This window comes from Dendrobates tinctorius, unplaced genomic scaffold (genome assembly GCF_039654945.1).
Source record: "Dendrobates tinctorius isolate UK_male_01 unplaced genomic scaffold, ASM3965494v1 ptg000108l, whole genome shotgun sequence".
Classification (NCBI taxonomy): Eukaryota; Metazoa; Chordata; class Amphibia; order Anura; family Dendrobatidae; genus Dendrobates; species Dendrobates tinctorius.
The window spans coordinates 13,468,036-13,482,036 of NW_027361776.1; positions in this window are offsets into that span (position 1 = coordinate 13,468,036).

Consider the following 14,001-nt stretch of genomic DNA (forward strand, 5'->3'; position numbering starts at 1 on the left):
AGATTTGAAAGCGATAGTATCACAAACTTTTTGGAGCTATTACAATGCAGGAAGGTAACCTACAATGCAAAAGATGAGGCTCCAAAAAATAGGGTAATACTAATCTGACTGCGGCTGAAGGGCACAAGCAAGAAAAAAGGCTCCTCTATCTACTTCTATATAGTGTTTGCAACCAACCAATGTAGATGGATACGGATGGATGCACACTAATAGGAGAATGAAAAATGAGCTGCAATAAAACAAAAATATGTGTGAGGCAGTGGCGCACGCTGAGCGGCATACAACCAGACGTAGCCGCAGGACACACTACAGCGCGAGCTGCACTCACACACAGAGACCTCTCAGACAGCCGTGAACAGTAGAGTTGAGCGACTTTGCCTTTTTTTGGGTCGAGTCGGGTTTCATGAAACGCGACTTTCGCAAAAGTTGGGTCGAACGAAATCGGACGATTTTTATGAAAAGTCGAAGGCCGACTGAGACACAAAACCCAATGCAAGTCAATGGGGAAGCAAAGTCGGCAGGGAGTGGAGGACAGAAAACACACCTACCCTTTTGAATGCCAAAAACATCAAATATTATTACTGAAGCTTTTCAACCTTAATTTACATCATAATACTAGTTACGCACTGAAAAATGGGGGTTATTTGGCTAAATTTGTGGGGGGGTAGGGCTGGCTCCAGGTTTTCATGTGCCCTGGGCCAGAGAGCGCCCCATTAACACATACCACAACTCATGATGCTCCGATACGGCAGAGAAATAACGGTATAGTACAATGAAAAATGCTTCACTTTTTACATCTCATGACTGATATCCATTTTAAATTCTCCAGTAGCTCCAAAAACGGACAGTATCTTACTCCATACAGAATTATGGCCACCGCATAGTGCGCTATACAGAGTAATGAGGCCCATATATTTCACCATACAGAATCATTGGTCCCATATAATGTTTGAAACAGTATATGATGAGCTCCACATAATGCTACAGTATATGTTGGTCCCCATGTATGAAGCTGCACTGTCTTATGGGCCCAAATAATGCTCTATATATAATGGGCCCCATTTCTAATGCTCTAGTGTATAATGGGCCCTGTAAATGCTGCTCCAGTGTCTGATGTCCACCTTTGGAATGCTCCAGTGTATGGTGGGCCCCATATATCATTCTCCAGAGTATAGTGCTCCCCAAAAATTGCTGTCCCAACATTGAAAACAATTAAATAAGTCTCCTCAAATAAGTCTCCTCGCTAGGAAATCCCTGTACTAGTCTGGGTGTACAGACGTGATGTAATTGCGCTCTCTGATCAGAATATCACTGTCAGGAAACGCGGAAGACGTCATGGCGGTGGAGCAGGGAGAGGTAAGTATTTCAACTTTGCAAGTGCTGTGATCCTGAGCAAGCAGGGGGGCCCACTCGTTGGCGACAGCACTGGCAAAGGCCCCTCATAGTACGGCGGTGTGTCTGATGGCAGGTGGGCAGAACCTGCATTTTCAGCTGCACCTTCCTTTTTGTCACCGTGTAAGGTGGTACAGTATATTGGAACGGTAACCTGAGTTTCATCTGGGTCACATTCAGGCGGTGTAGAGTGCGAGGGGAATGTAGTGGTCTGGGTCAATGTACCAGCAGAATCATCTAGCAGTGGCTGGGCCTCAGTGCACTTGTGGCGCCCCCAGGAGTACGGTCGCCACAGTAGCATTACCTTCCTCCTAGGGAGTGTGATGTCATGCTTGGGAGCAACGAAGGATCTCTCTAGCAGTTAAACCAACACACAACACATTTCCCACTCCAGGCCAGCAGGGAGACCTCTGAACCTGACTGCTGAGGAGCTGCTGTCTGTGGTCGGGAGGAAGTAAGTTAGGGCAGTCTGTGAAGGGAAGGGGAAGTGTGTGGACGTGAGAAGGGGAGCTGGAGGACGAGCAGAGTTAAGGCTCACTCCTAGCTTGATTGCATGGTCCGGATTCCAGTCTCCGAGTTTGTAGGGACACTGATGTTCCTGCAGCAGAAACTGGAGGAAGTAGCAGCTGTAAATGCTCTGTACCCAACTAAGGCTTGGAGGCCCCAGCAGCGACGTGTGGGAGCCAGAAGGAAAAGGCTGCGGCTGCCTGCCATACGAGAAAGTTCCAAGAGAGAGTCAACAGGGGGAACTTCATTGAACTCAGCACTGCGAGTACCTCAGATAAGCGCTAGAACGGAGACCACACTGTTATGATGAGTCACTGAAGGAGAAAAAACAAAATACCAGCTAAGTCCAGAAAAGCCAGAGAGGTTGGCAGCTATCAGATTGCAGACCCCTGGACCTATCCACAACAACTAGCAGTAGCCGTGGGGGGTTCCTACGGTGCCCTAGACCCCTCGATCACAGCCGGAGAACTAGATAGCCTAAAGACAGAAAGGGGGAAACTAAACTGCCCCAGAGCAGACCCCAAAGCAATAGGCAGCCCCCAACATATAATGACGGTGAAGCAAGATGAAAACACCAACACAGATAGAAAGATAGGTTGAGCAAATGATGGGGCCCAAGCTAACTACACAGGACAGGATAGGAAAGCTGCTGTCTGCCATCCGCAAAAACCCTATCAAAATGAGCCAACCGACTGATAGGAAAAACAGGCCCTGAAGTCGCTAGGCTTCAAAAGACTATATCAGCACTCAGGTATATTCTGAAGACAGAGCAAAAGACCAACAGATTAGGCCTCTTTCACACATCAGTTTTTTGCCTTCAGGCGCGATCCGGCTTTTTTTTGTAAAACCGGATCCGGCAAAATGCAATGCCGGATCCGGTTTTTCCCCATTGACTTGCATTAGCGCCGGATCGTGCCGGATGGCATTGCGTTTCATCCGTTTTTTTCCGGATCCGGCAACTTGTCTCATTCCGGCGTCTGGAAAAAACGGCTACTGTAACGTTTTTTGTCTCCGGCGAAAAAGCCGGAAGCGCCGGATCCGGCGCTTCCAGCTTTTTGCTACAATGAAAGTCTATGGGCGCCGGAATGCGCCGGATCCAGAAAAAGACAGATCCAGCCACCGGATCCGTTTTTTTTAAGTCTGCGCATGCTCAGATCCAATTGGCCAGCCGCCAGGAACAGAGACGGATCCAGCAAAAAAACGGATCCATTTCTACAGTTCTCCAAAATTTATGCCGGATCCGTTTTTTCTAAAAAAAGCCGGATCCTGCCTGACGGCAAAAAACTGATGTGTGAAAGTAGCCTTAGAGACAAAAATGGAATTCAGCTCACCCCCGGCCGGGGATGGCAGAACTCCCAAAAAAAAGGCAAAACAAAAACAAAACTGAAGAGTACAAAGCAGAGCAGAAAAACTTAGCTTTGAGATGGAGGAATAAGACTGGTCTCCAAGAATCCAGCAGGAAAATCACCAGCCAGGAAGAAGGGCGTCGGCAGCCTTATATCCAGTCCTCAATTCCAGCCACCCAGTCATCATCTAGCTGCCCAGGTGTTTGATAATCAGCCTCCCTACCTTCCTTCACCAGAGGAGGGAGTTCATCAGACCTCAATGGTGCAGGGAAAAATGAACTCACAACACCACACTACCTATCTGCAGAGAGAGAATTCCAAATTGGCTTCCAGGCTGACCAACTCCTTCTCCATCTGTACTCTGGGTCCTGGACGGCACTTACCAAGTACAGGTAAAGGAACTGCACGACTGTGTCTGTCCTCTTTCTCCTGCGCCTGGCGCACGGCTCTGCTACATCTTGCACTGCACACCATCTAACAACTATGCGACAATGGCCATATCTGTGCAGGGCTTCTACATCTTAGCTGCACCACAACTTCTGTCCCAGAGAAGCGCCACTGCAGCGCTGGTCAATCTACTCAGAAACTACAGGTGGTGTCACGTATCATTCACCTATAAACGCAATTCACCCCTTTGCATGGACGCCCAGGGCCACGGAACGGGTCACCGCCAGTGTGACACATCCCAGGGAGACACCGTTCCGGTACCGATTAACCCCACTGCCCTGCCTGGCCACCCACACTCCATGTCAGATTCATCTTGGACTGGGGAATTCACGATTTGACTTGATAACCCATGCATGGTATGATAGAAAGAGCTACATGGACTAATGTGAAGTGTGGCCTGCTGCATCATTCACTTTGGGTGGGGGTGCAGGAGACAAGGAAAGGGGTTCTTCCTGACCAGGATCCAGCACTTGACGACTCAGTCCTTGCATTTTTTGAAACTTCAGAAGAGGAGTGCGTATTTGCTGGAGTCTGTTTCGGCAATGTAAGCCCAAACCAGTTCCTCATGCTTCGGCTTTAAAAACGGTTAACCTACTCCCAGAAAAGGTAGCCTTCCAGGCGTTCCGTAGACAGACCATGACGCAGGCTCAACACCTCCTGCCTTAGCTACTATTGTGCTTTTGCCACTACCAGCAGATGCACCACCACCATCAGCACCAGCTGGCTCCCCCACGCCGACGTACGCGGCCTCTTCCACCAAACTTCCAAATTTAGCACAAAATACACACAAAATATCATCACATATATGGTACTGTATCAGAAGCGTACAGCTCTATTCAGTCAAAGGATAATTGCCAATCTCCATATATATTCCATCAGTCACACAGAGACACTCCCAGGCTCAGTATGGATTAGACAAGAATATAAAAAGTAGACAAAGTGTACAGTATCATCAGATAGCAGGTATATATAGCATAGTTTAAACATTAACAATGTACGTCTATATATCATGAGTAGTGTTGAGCCACCCCACTAGTGTTTTGGTTCGTCGCACAGGAGGCAAGGTCGTCGAATGTTCGTCGAACCACACTGAAAACAATGGCAGGCAAACACAAACACATACTAACACATACAAAACAATTACAGAACACCTTAAAAGGTGTCCCAAAGCCGACAAAATGCTCAGAAGCCAAAAATAACATATGGAAAAGGGCAACTACATTTACAAAAGAGTTGGAGGAGACACAGATCAAGGCTTGTCATGCCCTTATGAAGTCAAGAAAGTCTGGACTAAAAATGTAAAAACCAAACCCAAAAAAACAAAATCTGAAAACGAACACGATCATATACCGTCGTACTTCCCACCAATAAATTATGGCAACTGGTGATCGTGAGGCGTTATTCCCATGAACCTCCAAACAGCGTCCATGAAGCCAAAGTGTTTGCTTTCCGGGGGCAGTATGATTGCAAAGCTGAACCTTCAAGGAATGTCCAAAAGGGCACCGCCAGGAGTGGAGCCTGCGGCGTAATTGGACTCCACCTGGGAAACCACAACCATGCTACCTCAAAAAAAGATGCACACATTGAAAGCTTTGTTGATTGTGTGTTTGTGGTGTGGTGTGGTATGTCCGTTTGTAGATGTGCTAGCGATTTGTCAGCTTTATTCCGTTAGCGAACGAGACTCCGGCATGCCCCTGCGGTATGCATAAAGCTTACTAGAGGGATACGCGAGGCTCTGGCACGCGCGATCGAGCAATAACAGGGCTATCATGGCCTTGCATGTCCAGGGCTACATGCATGCTACACTGAAAGGACCATCTTTTGTCGCTTACAGGTGCAGATAACCCGCTGAACACCGTTAGTGATGGGGATCTGGGATTCCAATAATTCCCCGTGAACGGTGATTTCCCAGTAAGTGCAGGTCAACAGCAATTCCTGGTTTCGGCCTAACCGCCATTCCAGAAAAAATGCAAAACATTACGTGACCAAACCACAGGTGCTGTAGCTTGCTTAACAGCTTTGCAGCCGTTCTCAGGCCCAGTATGGATTCTACAAGATTCGAGAAAGTTGATAAAGGGTACAGTTTCACCGGATAACACGTATATGTGTTGCATAGTTTACACATTAAAAACCTATGTGTATCAATCAGGAGGCTGGCTCAGATGGTCTCAGGCCCAGTATGGATTAGACCAGATTGTACAAAGTTGAGATAGGGTACATTATCACTGGATAGCAGGTATATAGAGCAGAGTTTGAACATTTAAAATCTCCGTGTTTTCTGCATGGATTACACAACAATCTAAAAACTAGAAAAAAGGAAATGCATTTCAAGCATACACCATGATACACTTTTGGTGGTATTTTTAAATCTTCATTTATATTTCTGTCTCAGTAAGACAGCCCAGACTCTCTGCAATAAGATACATATAATTATTTACCTAAAGTCTAGTGATTGCAGAAATCTACGAATTACTATTCACGGGAAAAACTTCTGTCACAATTCTCAGAGGCGATGCTGACCCTCAATTAATTAGTGTGTGGACACAGCAAAAACCTTTCTTTGTGAAGAAAGTGTTGCTGTATCGCAGTACCGTTGATCCCATTGCCGTTACTCATATCCATCCAATTTTGATCACAGGGAGAGATGTAAACATGGTGCTCACTGCCTATCATGATCTGTCACGCAACTTTGGAGTGCAAAACACAGAAGCCACAGGCCGTAGGCGATTCAATTGGATTGGCATGAGAGGGAGGGCACATTTAAAAATGTGCATTGGAATTTCCCACGTCTGTGGGTAGGAAAACTGTTAAAGCTGATGAGAAACCAACACTGCATCTCATTGTGAGTTGACGTCCATAAGAAATGGAAGCCATTGATCATCTGAAGCTGGATCCCGGCCAGCGGGACAGGACATAGCTACGTCTTAACCATCATCTTCTATCTGTTCACCAAATTTGAAGTGCCAGTCCCAGTGATGGATTTGACAGCCCAGACTACACAGCGGAGGAGCAGGGAGAGGTAAACATTGCAAATGCTGGGGCCCTGCCCAAGCAAGGGGGGCCCACTCGTGGGCGTCGGCACTGGCACTGGGCTCCTCATAGAACGGCGGTGTGTCTGACAGCGGGTGTGCACCACCACCATCAGAGACACTTGATTGCACTATGAGGGACCCTGTGCCAGTGCCCGCGACCACGAGTCGGCCCACCCACCTGTCCAGGGCTGCGTGCGCTCGGTGGTGACCCTGGCCATTGGGGGAGGAGGCTGCCCAGTTAGGGAGGTTTACAAAATGGCATATGTTGATGGGACATTCACCTGCTGCTAAAGGCAAAATTGGTCAAGTCCCAGGAACAGGCGGACCAAAGAAAACAATTTTTCTGGCAACCTATGTGTCATCAGGGTAAGGTGGGACAAAATCCTTGGAAACCCTTGCATGGTTCATTTTAATGAAGGTTAGATCATCCACATTTTGGGTCAACAGACGGGTCCTTTTTTCTGTCAGTATTGATCCAGCAGCACTGAAGACTCATTCCGATAGCACACTTGCAGCTGGGCATGCAAGCTCCTGTAAGGGATATTGTGCCAATTCAGGCCAGGTGTCCAGTTTAGCGGCCCAATAGTCAAATGGGAATGACCTGTGAGGGAGAACATTGATATGGGAGGAAAAGTAGTTTGTAACCATACTTGACAAGTGCTGTCTCCTGTCACTTTCAATCGATGCAGTATTACCAGTCGTGTGAGCGGGATTTGAAAAATCAGTCCACAACATGGTCATGAAACCCCTGTCTCCAACCCCACTTCTGATGTGTCCACCACCAACACCGCTTCCAAGTTGCCCCCGGCCCCTACGGCTCGTGTGAGAACCATCACCGCTGCTGTGTGCTGGGAATGCCTCAACCAACCGGTTTACCAGAGTAGCTTGTTTAGTAGCCAATATTAGGTCAAGGTTCTCCTGTGGCATGATGTTTTGGAATTTGCCTTTATAGCGTGCATCCAGGATGCTGGCCAACCAGTAGTCATCATCATTCATCATTTTGGCAATGCAGGGGTCCCTTTTTAGGATCTGCAAGGCATAATCTGACATGTGCGCCAATGTTCCCGGTGTCAATGATGCACTGCGAGTGCTGGGGGAGGAGCACTTTCTGGCAAATCCACATCCCTCCAGTCACGCACAAACCCTGTACCAGACCTTGCAAAGCCAACATTTTCTCTTACCCCATGAGAAGCATCCTCCTCCCCTAAATAATCATCCCCATAATCATCCTACTCCTCTTCCTCTTCTTCCTCCACCTCGTCCACGACAGTTCCCTGACCAGACAATGGCTGACTGTCATCAAGGCTTCCCTCCTCCTCTTCCTCCTCATCAACCCCGGCTGCAGACGCCTGCTCCTTAATGTGCGTCAAAGTTTGCATGAGCAGACGCATAAGTGGGATGCTCATGCTTATGATGGCGTCGTCAGCGCTTACCAGCCGTGTGCATTCCTCAAAACACTGAAGGACTTTACAGAGGTCTTTCAGCTTCGACCACTGCACACCTGTCAACTCCATGTCTGCCCTCAAAGTGCCTACCCGTGTATCCTCCCACAAATGCATTACGGCCTGCCTTTGTTCGCACAGCCGCTCAACCATGTGCAGGGTGGAGTTCCACCTTGTTGCAACGTCGACAATTAGGCGGTGCTTGGAAAGGTGGGGCAATCACTGCAGCTTCTGCATACGACTGGAGTGTACAGGCGACCGGCAGATGTGTGAGCACAGTCTTCGAACCTTAAGGAGCAGGCCTGTTAAATCCGGATAATTAGTGAGGAAGCACTGCTCCGCCAGGTTCAAGGTGTGAGCCAAGCAAGGTATGTGTCTGAGTTTTGAAAGGGCTATGGCTGCCACAAAATTCCGGCCGTTATCACTAACTACCTTGCCTGCCTCAAGATGTAGACTGCCCAGCCATGACTCAGTTTGTCGCTGAAAGTAGTCGGCCAGTACCTCTGCGGTGTGTCTGTCATCCAAACACATCATCTGTAACACAGCCTGCTGACGCTTTACACTAGCTGATCGATAGGGGGGCACCTCGTTTGCAACACTGTCAACTGCGGATGCAGTGCTCGTGCGACTGCGCTCTGTGGACCAGCTTTCCCTTCTGGAGGAGGAGGAGGAGGGTGGAACACCTACAGCCAACTGTTTCCTATACCGTGGTCTAGGCAGCACTGTGCCACCACCGCTGTCCCCTGTGGACCCTGCATCCACCACATTAATCCAGTGCGCAGTGATGGACACGTAATGGCCCTGGCCATGCCTACTGGACCATGCATGAGTTATGAGGTGCACCTTTCCACTCACTGACAGCTTGAGTGTATGGACAATGTGGTCTTACACATGAAGGTGGAGGGCTGGGATGGCTTTGCGAGAAAAGAAGTGGCGACTGGGTAGTTCAAAGCGTGGAACTGCGTAGGCCATTAGTTTGCGGAAAGCTGTGCTTTCAACCAACCGATAGGGCATCATCTCTAACGAGATTAGTTTGGCAATGTGGGTGTTCAAAGCCAGTGTATGCGGATGAGAGGATGAGTACTTTTTTGTCCTACTCATAGTCTCTGGTAGGGTGAGCTGGACTTGAGAGCTGGATATGGTGGAAGTAGCGGGGGACATGGTGGACTGAGAGAGGGTTGATGATGGTGATGGAGTTGGTGTTCTTTCTGATGGCCTAGATTCAGTCTTTCATTGCAATAACAGTGTGATTCCCTGAATGATTTGCCCTTGCGACGACAACTCAACATTTGCTGCTGGTGGTGTGCTAACCGGTGGACTTACAGTGGGGGAAACAATGTTGCGTTGCTGACTACCTTCTTTGGGAGCAGTAGTACATGTGGTACTTGAGTTTTGGTAGTCCATCCACGTTTGCAAGTGCATGGTGGTTAAATGTCTAAGCATGCAACTGGTATTCAAATTTCTCAGATTTTTCCCTCGGCTAAAGGTCTTTGCTCACTTCTTACAGATTACCTTTGCCTGATCATTAGGATTTTGTTCAAAAAAGTGCCACACTGCACTCTTCCTACTAGGGAAGACAGTTTGAGGCTTTGCATGCTGTGCTCTTTTGACCGTCTGGCCAAGCTGTCCTGCTATTTTTTGGGTTTTTGTAACCCGCTTTTGGACTGCTCCGGGCCTGCCAGATAACAACTGTTGCGATGTCGATGCCCGCTGCGGATGCTCCTCCTCCTCTTCTGAGCTATTGGCAGCAGCACACTTTACCCCAATGGATGCCAATCTGGGTCAACAACTGTGTCATCCATCACCTCCTCTTCAATGTCATGTGCACCTTCCTCTGTGTCACCGTGTATGGTGGTATAGTATGCGGGAGGGGTCAACTGAGTTTCATCAGTGAATGTACCAGCAGAATCATCCATCAGCGGCTGTGCATCAGTGCACTCCATGTCAGATTCATCTTGGCCTGGGTAATTCACGATTTGACTTGATAACCCAGGCATGGTATGTGAAAACAGCTCCATGGAGTAATCTGTAGTGTGGCCTCAATTTTGGTAGGGGTGAAGGACACAAGGAAAGGTGTGGTTCATGACCATGAGCCTCCAATGACGACTCACTGCTTTTATTTTTTAAAACTTCAGAAGAGGAGGCGATAGAGCTGGAGGCTGAGTCAGCAATGTAAGCCAAAACTTGTTCTTGAAGCTCTGGCTTTAGAAGCGGTTTACCTACTCCCAGAAAAGGGAGCCTTCGAGGCCTTGTGTAGCCAGACGATGACGCAGCCTCAACACCTCCAGTATTAGGTGCTATTTTGCTTTTGCCACAACCAGCAGATCCACCACAAACACCATCATTACCAGCTGCCAACCCCCGCCCACTTCCACGAACTCTTCCACCACCCTTCCTCATTTTTTGGAAAAATTTACCCAAATTGACACTAACTCTCTGGTACTGTAAAACAAGGTACAAGGTGTATATAGTACTGGGGAGAATTGGAATGTCTCTACACTTCAGGACACTGTGGGATTCAGTCAGGCCCTGTTTATTTAACACCGCAATATGACAGGCAGATTCTCTATGCTGTTAGAAAGGTGTATAGAGGACTGTTGGAATGTCTCTACACTTCAGGACACTGTGGGATTCAGTCAGGCCCTGTTTATTTAACACCGCAATGTGACCGGCAGATTCTCTATGCTGTTAGAAAGGTGTATAGAGGACTGTGGAGAATTGGAATGTCTCTACACTTCAGGACACTGTGGGATTCAATCAGGCCCTGTTTATTTAACACCGCAATATGACAGGCAGATTTCCTATGCTGTTAGAAGGGTGTATAGAGGACTGTGGAGAAATGGAATGTCTCTACACTTCAGGACACTGTGGGATTCAGTCAGGCCCTGTTTATTTAACAACACAATATGACAGGCAGATTCTCTATGCTGTTAGAAAGGTGTATAGAGGACTGTGTAGAATTGAAATGTCTCTTCACTTCAGGACACTGTGGGATTCAGTCAGGCCCTGTTTATTTAACACTGCAGTATGACAGGCAGATTCCCTATGCTGTTAGAAGGGTGTATAGAGGACTGTGGAGAATTGGAATGTCTCTACACTTCAGGACACTGTGGGATTCATTCAGGCCCTGTTCATTTAACACCGCAATATGACAGGCAGATTCTCTATGCTGTTAGAAGGGTGTTTAGAGGACTGTGTAGAATTGGAATGTCTCTACACTTCAGGACACTGTTGGATTCAGTCAGGCCCTGTTTATTTAACACTGCAATATGACAGGCAGATTCTCTATGCTGTTAGAAGGGTGTATAGAGGACTGTGGAGAATTGGAATGTCTCTACACTTCAGGACACTGTGGGATTCAGTCAGGCCCTGTTTATTTAACACCGCAATATGACAGGCAGATTCTCTATGCTGTTAGAAAGGTGTAGAGAGGACTGTGTAGAATTGGAATGTCTCTACACTTCAGGACATTGTGGGATTCAGTCAGGCCCTGTTTATTTAACACCGCAATGTGACCAGCCGAAATTGCCTAGTGTATGACAATCTACAAGGTGTATATAGAATTGGGCAGAACTGGAATCTCCCTACAGTGGAGGTCTGTAAGAACGGAACAACTCCTCGACTTATCCTTACAGAGTCACACACAGATAGCTTCACTGTGGCCGTGATAACAGCCGTTACATGGTACTGAGAGAGGAGCATGCACGTACACCGCTGTCCAGTGTATGTAAAATTGTCAAGCTCCGTGTTTTAGTATACGGACTGACACACGCTGTCTCTCTATAGTTTTGAATGTAATCAAACAGCAAATATACTAAACTGTTTGAAAACCAGACAAAACTATAAGTTGGAAGCCTGTAAGAACAGAACAACTCCTCGACTTATCCTTACAAAGTCACACACAGATAGCTTCACTGTGGCCGTGATAACAGCCGTTACACGGTACTGAGAGAGGAGCATACACCGCTGTACGGTGTGTGAAAAATGAACGCTCAGTAACTCACAAGAACAAAACAATAAAATCTGGATTTTTCAAAGCAATCCAGATTTTATTGTTTTGTTCTTGTGAGTTACTGAGCGTTCATTCAGTTTTCTCAGCAGTGGGCACACAGCAATGCAGCTAACAGGTAGCCTTAAAAGGCAGCCTAATAACCAACAGAGCTGATGCACCAAAATATAGCCTCCCCTTGCACTGCACAATGACTGGTGTGTTGTACAGGCAAAATCGCTAGCAGCAGAATCAGTTTTTGGTATCTTCTTCCCTGCCTATCACTCTCCCTACAGAATCAGCAGCAGCTCTCCCTATTCTGAGATCAGCATGAGTAACATGGCGGTCGGCGTCCCCGCCCTTTTATACCCCGTGTGATGCCCCACAAAGCAAGCCAATCACTTGCATGCCCTTCTGCAAGATGGTGGTGACCGCTGCCTATGTCATCACGTTGCCCACAGTGTCCGTTCTTCCTGATTGGCAGCAAAAAGGGTGCTCAAGCATCTTTTGAAACGCGACTTTAGCGATAAAGTCGCCGACCTCGTGGCCGACCTCACGCTAAGGTCGGGTTTCGTTTCATGAAACCCGACTTTGGCGAAAGTCGGTGACTTTTCAATTTTTTCAACCCGTTTCACTCAACTCTACTAAATAGTGCTGTATAGAAGCACAGTGACACCCAGGACAAAAAAAGAAAACTGGCCTAAACTGGCAAAACTTGGAGCATGCACGACACGGCACGATCAGCTGGCACGGAGATACCACACCGACAAATGTGTGGCCTGCATTTTTTTTTGTCTAAATAGTGCTATATATACAGTAAGTACAGTGACACACAGGACAAAAAAGGAAAACCGTCCTAAACTGGCCAGACTTGGAGCACGTACAGATGAAAGCTGGCACAGAGATACCACACCAACAAATGTGTGGTCTGTATTTTTTTTATTTTTTGGCTAAATAGTGCTATATATAAGTACAGTGACACCCAGGACAAAAAAGGAACACCGGCCTAAACTGGTAAAACTTTGAGCACGCACAGATATGAGCTGGCACGGAGATACCACACAGACAAATGTGTGGCTTGTATTTTTTTAATTTTTGGCTAAATAGTGCAGTATAGAAGTACAGTGACACACAGGACAAAAATAGAAAACCGTCCTAAACTGGCCAAAATTGGAGCACGCACAGATGAGAGCTGGCACAGAGATACCACACCAACAAATGTGTGGCCTGTATTTTTTTTTATTTTTTGGCTAAATAGTGCTGTATATAAGTACAGTGACACACAGGACATTAAAAGAAAACCGGCCTAAACTAGCTAAAAAGACCAAAATTTTTAGCAGGCGGATGGATGAAACGTGTCACTGATATACCGCACTGTAAAATATGTGGACTTTTTGGGGGGAGGTTCAGCAAAATAGTGTGAAGACATTGTGTAAGACACTCAAAAAAAATATACTCAACCATACAACATAAAAATTAAATATTTCTCTGTGCACTCAAAAGGGATTTTTGGGACCCCTTTAAAATTGCAGGATTTTCAAGCTGTGCTAGGAAAAGGATCTGGCTGTATTGTGCACTGTCAAAAAGCAAGTGGAGAAAAAAAGGGCTCTGCATTGCTTTGCAATAAAAAAAAGCTCTATTAACCCTGGCCAAAAAATTTTTCCAAGCCAATCACACCTGTAGCTGGGTATATACGGTTAATATATCCTACACGTAGCAGCAGCAACAGAACACAGGAAGGAAATGGACCCTCTTGATGTATGCAATGATATGTATATACACACATACAGTGCCTGCAAGCCTTGCACTGTGTATAGAGCGATGTACACTACCCTGCCTACCTAACA